Here is a 9,285-nt window from a genome sequence, read left to right on the forward strand (position 1 = left end):
ATTTGGTTTTAGGAGTTCCATAATTCTACTTTTTATATCAGAAAAGCGTAAAAATAGCCGGATTCATGAATGAATTCCTCGAAAGTTCCAAAAGCGATCTGATAATTTATGTGGGCCTCAAAAAAGCCTATACTATACGGTAATATTTCCGACATTGTTTCATCTTTAGCATGATGAAAAATGTCTATACTATTTTGACATCTCCTCTTATAGCGTTTTCGTTTTTACCTGGTTTTCATGCTACACCAGTGTAGCAACAGGTAAAACTGATTACAGGTAGATTGATTACACCCATTGTCAAAAACGAAAATGCCATTAGTTGTGGGGTATAATACAATGATTGGGCCATTTAGCCCTGGATAAATGAAGATAGGTTATTCGTCTATCCAGGGCTAAATACTGTGTAATACACCCCCCAGAAATTGGAGAGTAATATCCCACAACTAAGGGGATTTATGTACAAATAGAATTATTGATTTTTTGTACTTAATCATATTTAGAAAATATGTAGTATTAATTTGATTAGGGGCAAATTTTATTATAATAATTTGGAAACGTGGATACGGAGATCACAGTGTCCAAAACTGATATGTATTTTTCCTTAACGGGTTGTATTAGACCAACTTGCCTTGAAGTTTCGACAAACTTTTGCCAGTGGTATTGCACTAACAGTACCAAATATCAACGATTTAGTTAGCCTCACGAATTCAGCGAGTTAAGAAGTGTAAAAATTTCTCATATGACTCACTACTTCACACCAAATAGTATTTTTTTTTGTTTTCCTCAAATTTTGAGTTTTCAACCATATTCCATCAATGTTGTGCATACGCCAATGTTGTGAAGAGATTTTTGTGATGGTGTCAACATTCAGTGTGTCCCACATTTGTACGGTCATTGTTTTTTAAAGATATTTTTTCTATTCAAACAAACTACACAAAATGTTCCAGGTTTGTTTTAAAGCTTAAAGATGTTTTTCAAAATCTGATAACCCTGATCCGTTTAGAACGTTTATTATGGCAGCTTTTGTGATAAAAGTGGTGTCCGTTAACTAAAGAAAAAATATGGTTACGCCCAAAAAATTTCATTCAAGTCATAAAGCAATAATTAACACCACATTTAGTAGTTAATCGAATTCCCATTATTTCTAAATACAAAAAATTGAATGTTGAAGCGAATAAAGTCAATTTTGCCAAAGCGTTTCCAAAATTGACCCGTTTTTATCAGCCCCTTGGTGAATTTAAGGCTGACAAAAAGGTGACATTGACAAAATCGCGACTTACATTTTTCTTTATTTTTAAGAAACCGAAGCTCTGTAAATATACTTTGGTCCCTCGATAATAGCCTCATAACCTTTTCTGATTATCTAGATGACAGTGCAAAATTTAAAAAAAATATTTTTTTCATTTTTCGGGTTTCTAAGATAAGAAAAATATGCTCAAGAAAGGATTTACTCGAATTCTACTCAGTTCGTCTACAAGAGCTCATCAAACTACCAACTATCAATTTTCATATGAAGCTGATAAAATCGAGTCTTCACTGTATTGTTTTTTAACACTGCAACCGACGAATGTTGCTTAGGCTGAAAATGATGAATTTAGGCCTTTACATACATGCCTCCGGATAAATTTTTGTCTTTTGTATCTATCGATTTATCCTAAATATCTGATCCCAAGATATTGGTAAAAACGTTTTACTTACTCATATTCTAGCATACTTTGTGAAGATTTCCTTTCCAAAACAGCTGAATTTGGAATTCCCATTTCCGACACGACAGACATAAATTCATCAAAAAAGTTTGTGCTAGCCAAACTTTTAGTAAAACATGTTGGCATTTATTATTTTATGGTAAGCATTTATAGCACGAGTACCTCCTGCAGAGATGCCAGATTTGAAGATTTGTCTTCGTTTTGAAGACATTTAAAATGTTGTGAAGACGTGTTTTTCATTTTGAAGACAAATTTATTCGGATGTCTGATTTATTTCTGGCGGAATTCTGGCTCAAAATCAATAACCGATTCAGAATCCTGTCCGTTGAAGACAAATGAAGACATTTCTTATGAAATGTGAAGACATTTGAAAGATACCTGGTATCCCTGACCTGTAAAACTCATCAAAAACTGGAGGGGGAGTTCTGATTGATTTCCACCAGAATTCCGGCAGAAACGAAGGAACCGATTTTTTGGGGCGGTTTTCTAGCGAAAACTAGACAAGAATTTCGGCTGATTTGATTGAAATGTTACTTACTGAAACGTAGTATAGTATACAGGTATCCACATATCCCTTTATCATAAGCTGCAATGACATTGAATTTTTTTTGTAATTTGCAGGTAAACAAATCGTTTACACATGTAATTAGGAGGGCAAAAATTCTAGGCTTAAGGGGTGGGCACAATAGTGTAATAAGGCGAATGAAAGGTCAGATATCTCAAGAGGCGCTTATGGAAATATCGCTTTATTATGTTTTGTATTTGTTTATTTTTAGCAGAATTCAAGTGACAGCTTTCAATACGCTGAAACTATAGAAATGATGAAGAAATAGAGGAATTGATCAGTGCTGTATCAGTGAGGGATTGAAACAAAAATGTGAAATTTCATAGTGTTGAAGCAGCATGGGTTGAGATTGCAATCTACAATTAGTGTTACATACAACAAATAGAACAAATGAAAAATCAGCCTTGTAGTTATATAATCAGGTTCCATGAGCCGCTAATTTTTTTTATTCATAAGCTTTAGACAAAGTAGTACTTGAAATTTAGAAACACTCGACGGCGATTTTACTCCACATTTGAACGGTAGGCTCCAGCACGTTAGTAATAAGATCTCCAAAATAGCTAGCATTACATGCCGTGGAAAAGGCAATTAGACATTGAAAAGCTATTGATGCTTGCCGGTCACCAGTAGCGAGATGCATCAGTGCCATTGCCAAACAACGTTCCTGGACTTAAAACCCTCACACTTTCATTAATAAATTTCGGACGAACGATTTTCAGTAACTTCTTTTAACCTGGGCTCATTCTGAAGTATTTGAAAAGCAATTCTGGATCTCGTTTGGGCTTCATCGTAAAGGTACTGTAAGCAACATATCAATTACGAAGCCGCCAGGTATCTCGTATTCAGGAAAGATTTTTTTGTATGCTTCCTAAACTTAATTGGTGAAAGTTACCTCAGTACGCGATTCAACAAACATTTTTAGTGACATTTATAGAATATATTCATTCAGATATGTCGTATTCGTTTTTGACTCGATTGACTCATTGTGTAATGCCATCTTATCCAGCGTGTTAGAAAAGCCGAGACTCATCATTAAACCCAGAAGCACTTTTCAAAATGCTGGAGGCATGAAAGAATTTTATTTGAAGATCCAGCGTAGGAAACCTCAGAAACCCATTCCAGCTTTGCACAGTTGTCCAGAAAGTGAATTTAGCAGAAATTTTAATTTTTTTCTGAAATTAAATGACAGCCTTACCATGTGTTTGGCAAGTTGTTGTACTTTGCAAGGCCCTTCTTTTTGTTTAGACAAGCTAGAGTGGTTCTAAGATTAGAAACATTTAAAATTGAACTTTTTAACGATTCAAGATAGAGTTTGACTGTCTTCGATGAAGTTGTAGAGCAACACATTTTAGACAAATTTGGCGAAAACATGCAAGCTCTAGCTTTTATATTTTCTATTGCCCGAGAAATCCAAATGTAAGCTATAAAAACGGTTTTATTTCTATCCCTAATAAAAAAAAATATACACAAACTTTAACCCATATAGTCCAACGATTCCACATATTGTCTGGATGATACCTTGAACAGGTCGTTAGGCTCTTGGATCATAAGATGTTTATTAGGGATCACTTTTGTAGGTTTTATTTTACACTAAAATACCCTTTGAACAATTTGAAGATTATTCTAGGGAGCAAAATTTTCTTTAAAGCATCAACTACTAAAAAAATTTCGTTTCGAAGTTATGAGAAATTTTATATAAAAAATAAAACTTTCAAATAGCAATATCTTCGATTAGCGCACTTAACATTAAATATCGTTGCTGTCATATGAAATAGCATGCTTTGTAGTATAGATCACTAAAAAAATGCAAATGCGATATTTTTTTACATCTTGCAATATTAATTCAAAATATAGTTGTAAAAAGTATATATAGCTTTCTAACGAGAGAAGCTAGAGGTTCGGTACATTGAGACAAATTGTTCTTCAAAATATCTGAAAGTATTTCTAAGGTCATCTCAATGAAAAATCAAAACTGCGAAAGTTATATAAAAAACATTTTAAGAGAAGTACTCCAATTTTTTTGGTAAATTTCTTGTAAAAAGAAAAATACAAGGCATAGAGCTCCAATGTCAGCGGCAAAGTTTTTTAAAATTTGATTTTCTTTAATTTGCTGGAAGACAGCGAAACTATCTCGAACCATTAAAAAGTTAATTCCTTGAATTTGAAAAGAATTAAAACCGCCCAAACCCTTATTTAAAATCAAAGAAAAGTACTGTAGAGAGCAACATTTTACCATGAAAACAAAACTATATGTCTTGTGTTGTCCACCGTGAAAATAACTTAAATATATTACAAAAGGTCAATTCATCAAAAATCATATTTTTAATATAACTTTTTGCCTTTCTCATATAAAGAAATGCTATGCAATCACTGTAAAAATCGACTTATTAACCGAGGCCCGGAGGGCCGAGTTTCATTCACCATTCGATTCAGTTCGTCGAGATCGGCAAATGTCTGTGTGTGTATGTATGTGTGTGTGTCATTTAAACTCACAATTTTCTCAGAGATGGCTGAACCGATTTTCGCAAACTTAGTTTCATCTGAAAGGTACAACGCTCCCATAAGCTGCTATTGAATTTTTAGTTGATCCGACTTCCGGTTCCGGAGTTACGGGTTGAAGAGTGCGGTCACACAGCAAATTCCCATATAAACTGGTACCACCATGATGTTCAAATGATGTAAAACATATTAAAATAGATGCAACATTACTCTAGTTTGCGGGTCTGGATTACTAATGATCAATTAAAGCAGCTTTGACCACATTGGACACCTATGACGGTTCATGACGCCCCCGGGGAACCCGCCAAATTCCAAATCTAATATCACACCCATTTCCCAACGAATTCTCTACCGATTTTTACAAACTTGATTTCAAATGAAAGATACAGTAATACCGTTGACTGCTGCTGAATTTCATTCGTTTCTGACTCTTGCTTCCGGAGTTACAGGGGTGTTAGTAAGTTAGTAGTTATATTAGGGAAATACACTGGTTTTTCCCATATAAATCGGTACAATCGTAATACCTCAGAGGCTAAAAACTATTGAAATGGTCACCAAATTACTTCTAATCGCAGATCTAGATCACTGATTGCCAATTAAACATTCTTTGAATATATTGTCCACTATCGACGATTCCGGAATTCCGGGCATATTCCGCAATTAAAGTCACATCGGTTCTTCGGTGATGACTGAACCGATTTTCTCAAACCAAGTCTCAAATGGAACGCAAAATATGCAGTTGAGCATTGCGTCGCCGCCCCTTCCCCCGGCCTTGCTCTTACACCTCCCTCCTTCATCACTCCCCTCCCCTTGGACCACCCTGACGCCCGCATTTCCTTCATCCACCCCGTATACCGAAATATGATGAAGGATTTCTGACGCATCCTCGACTCCCACTCTACTAACCCCCCATTCCCTCCACTTTCAAACCCATTCCATCAACATTTCAAAATATAATCACATGATGATAACATTGAACTCATGCTGATTAAGCCAATTAAATATTATTCTTTTGCCTTTCTCATATAGAAAGGTTATGCAATTGCTCCAAAAACCGACTTTCTAACCGAGGCCCGGAGGGCCGAGTCTCGTATAACATTCGACTCAGTTCGCCGAGATCGCAAAATATCTGTGTGTATGTATGTGTGTATGTATGTATGTGTGTGTATGTGCGGATTTGTTAACAAAATGTCCACATCGGTTTCTCGGAGATGGCTGAACCGATTTTTACAAACTAAGATTCAAATGAAAGGTATAATATTCCCATAGGTTGCTATTGAATTTCATTTTCAACCGACATCTTGTTCCGAATTACGAGTTGAAGAGTATGGTTACAAAACAAAATTTGTTGATTTTTCCAAATCGGTTTCTCGGAATTTTCTGAGCCGATTTTGACAAACTTGATTTTAAATGAAAGGTCAATCAGTTGCTGTTGAATTTTGTGTGGATCCGAGTTCTGGTTCCTGAATTACAGGGTGATACGTACGATCACGCAGCAAATTCCGATTCTAACGAATTCAGCGATGAATGTAAAAAGGTGAAAATTTTTCCAAAATGTAAACACAACTGTTGAATTTGTAGATCTAGGTCACATACAATCATCCAAAGTCTCTTTGGCCACACTGGCCACCATCGACGGATCCGGAAGCATCCAAATTCAGAATAACGGTTATATTGGTTTGTCGAAAATGGCTAGACCGATTTGATCAACTTAGTCTCAAATGAAAGGTGTTGCGTCCCCGGAAACTGATATTAAATTCCATCTCTATCCGACTTCCAGCTCCGGAGTTACGGGTTGTGGAGTGCGATCACATAGAAAACTCCGATTCAAACCGATACCGCGATGAATGCAGAAAGGTGCTCTTATATATACTTACCAAGTGTAATAAGAATGAAAGACATTTCCATAATGTTATATTGTACGAACCAGCTATTAAATCATAGTTTGGAGAAATGAGAAAGGCACAATTGCACCTCTAGGTGGATTAAAACAGGTTTTTACTTTTCGACATTGAAAATGTCTTACTGCAGCATCTGGGGAAGGGTGTCATTTTAAAATCTAAAATAAAACGATGTCACGTTTTTGCGTCACTATTTGAACGCTAATAACTTTGTCACTTATGAACAGATTTCCGTCTGTTTATTACCAAACAATTCGGAATTAACTGAAATTATGTTTTATTGCTATAGTGTTTTTGTACTCCAATAGCATACTATTGAAAAAACAAGCAAAATTGAATAAATCTCGGAAGACGTGACAACTCCCATACATCAGTCAATCTATCCCAGGCAGAGCTGTCAATAGAGAGCACCTAAGTAACTCAATCAGATACGGGAGGCTATTTATAGAGGTACCTCGATTTTCGCACGAGCAGAACCTGGACAATAATGTCCGGATGACATGGCAAATTTTGCATAGGTGAACTCATTCGTGTATGCAAAGATTCAAATCGCACAGCACGGTGGAGAGCAGGCGATGCACTTTGCGCAATTGCACACAGTAAAGGAACGGGTGCGATACACGATGATTTGCAAAGTGGGTGGGTAGGGTGTCCTTTGGTTTGAACAGGGTGCGACGTGTTTGTATGTCGCTTGTGAGTTTGCGTTGGGACTGGGACAAAGGGGACAAATTAACCTAATTTTATGACTGTGCTCGCTCGGTTGTTCACACGCCAAATATTTTTAGTGGTTGGTATGTACGTAGGGTAATGAGCCTATTGGCACACATGCTTTATATTTCGTATATACGTGATGTGTTTTTGGCACTAAGGCATCTGGCATGTTTCTGTATGTTTTAAGCACGGGCAAACTTAATTGGGTTTGCGTCTACTGAAATGCTGCGGTGTGTTGAGGATGTTGGTGGATGAGCGGGGGTTTATGTTAGAGCAGTTTCAGAAATGATTTTTGATTTAAAGAGGTTATACTAAAGCGATCTTTGGTAGTTATCCTAAAAGTAAAACCCATCTGAAAAAGAGAACACATCGGTTAGTTTTTATCCCAGGTTTGCAAGCATCAATATTTTATGTTGTTCAAATTCAGTAGGGCATATATAGAAGGCTCAAAGTAAAACTAGAACAAAAACAATCTCTTTGTTTTATTATTTCAAATAAATAAAAATGGTATATGCTGCCGTTTTCCTTGTTGCTTCATTTGAAACATGTTTAGAACTTCTGTGGTACAGTTCTAGACTCAAAATGGTGACAGTTCTATAATAAAAAGCCAAAAAATTCAAAACTAGAACTTTAGTATTAGGAAGTGAATTTTTACTATAATGTGATAGTTTTGTAGCATATTATGTAAAAAAGAAACCCCGGCGTAAAAAAACTTTGGCGAATACCGTGTCATATAAAAGTTTAATGAGAAAAAAATCAATAATGGAAAATTTTATTGGAAAATAATATTTCATATTTTGTTGCAAAACAAAATATTTAATTTGGAGAGCATGGGCTTACCCTCAGTAGAGCTACAGACCCACTTTAACGGTCATTTTAAATACATTTGTAGTTGGGACTGTGACCGCTTTTGAAATTATGGCGCCACTGACATATGAACAAGCATATGGGAGATAGACCACTAGTGAAAAATTGTTCCCAAGCCAGAGGGGTAACCCACCAGCAAACAAGTGTTTGAAACCGTGAATAAAAAGTGGAGCTATTGTTTTGAAAAAAATGCAGGATCGATATTTTTAAGGGAATTTCCTCATAGTGTTATGTCTGTTAGTCTGTGGTAGAGCTCTGAATGAATTGAGTATAGTTCACAAAGTTGCTAATTGTAATCGATTAATGCTAAGAGATAATTGAAACAATCAATTAGATTAAAACTATAGCAGAGAGAATGATGCACTAGAATTTAAAATTTTGCTATTTTTGGATGGAAAATAGTAAATTATGTTTACGAGAAGGGTGTATAACAAATTGTAACATACGGATTCGGGGGGTAAGCTAGCATCAAATACAAATATCAAATAAGTTGTATGTACCGTAACCTGTTTTTACTGAAGACACGCACAATGGTTCTAATATTAGCAATATTTAAAAGCAAAGATCTATTTCATTGGACCTGCTCTTCTAGACATTGATAAAACATTTGACAGTGTTCGGCACAAAGGATTAATGGTCAAAATCTGGGATACTTAATTTTCAATTTACTTAATAAAGATAATTAACAATAATCTTACCCATCGCATCTTACAGGTATTTTATCGGAATTGCAAATCCAATAAGCTACCCGTTAAAGCAAGCGTCGCTCCAATCCTATATATAATATTTTTACCTCTGATCTTCCAGATTTATCCGTAGGCTTAAAAAAAGTAAAGAAAAGTCACTTTTCTGTCATGATACTAGCATCACTGTCTCAGGTAGGAGTTTGCGAATTAACTGCAGTCGACTGCAACGTAGCTTGAATGTTTTCAATGATTTCCTCTAAAGCGGCAAACACAATTGATTGTATATTCGCATGAAGCGAGAGCTTCTTCTTTTAAATCAAATAATGAACATATTATTAAATTTAAAGGTT

The sequence above is a fragment of the Topomyia yanbarensis genome, chromosome 3 (assembly GCF_030247195.1).
Source record: "Topomyia yanbarensis strain Yona2022 chromosome 3, ASM3024719v1, whole genome shotgun sequence".
Lineage (NCBI taxonomy): Eukaryota > Metazoa > Arthropoda > Insecta > Diptera > Culicidae > Topomyia > Topomyia yanbarensis.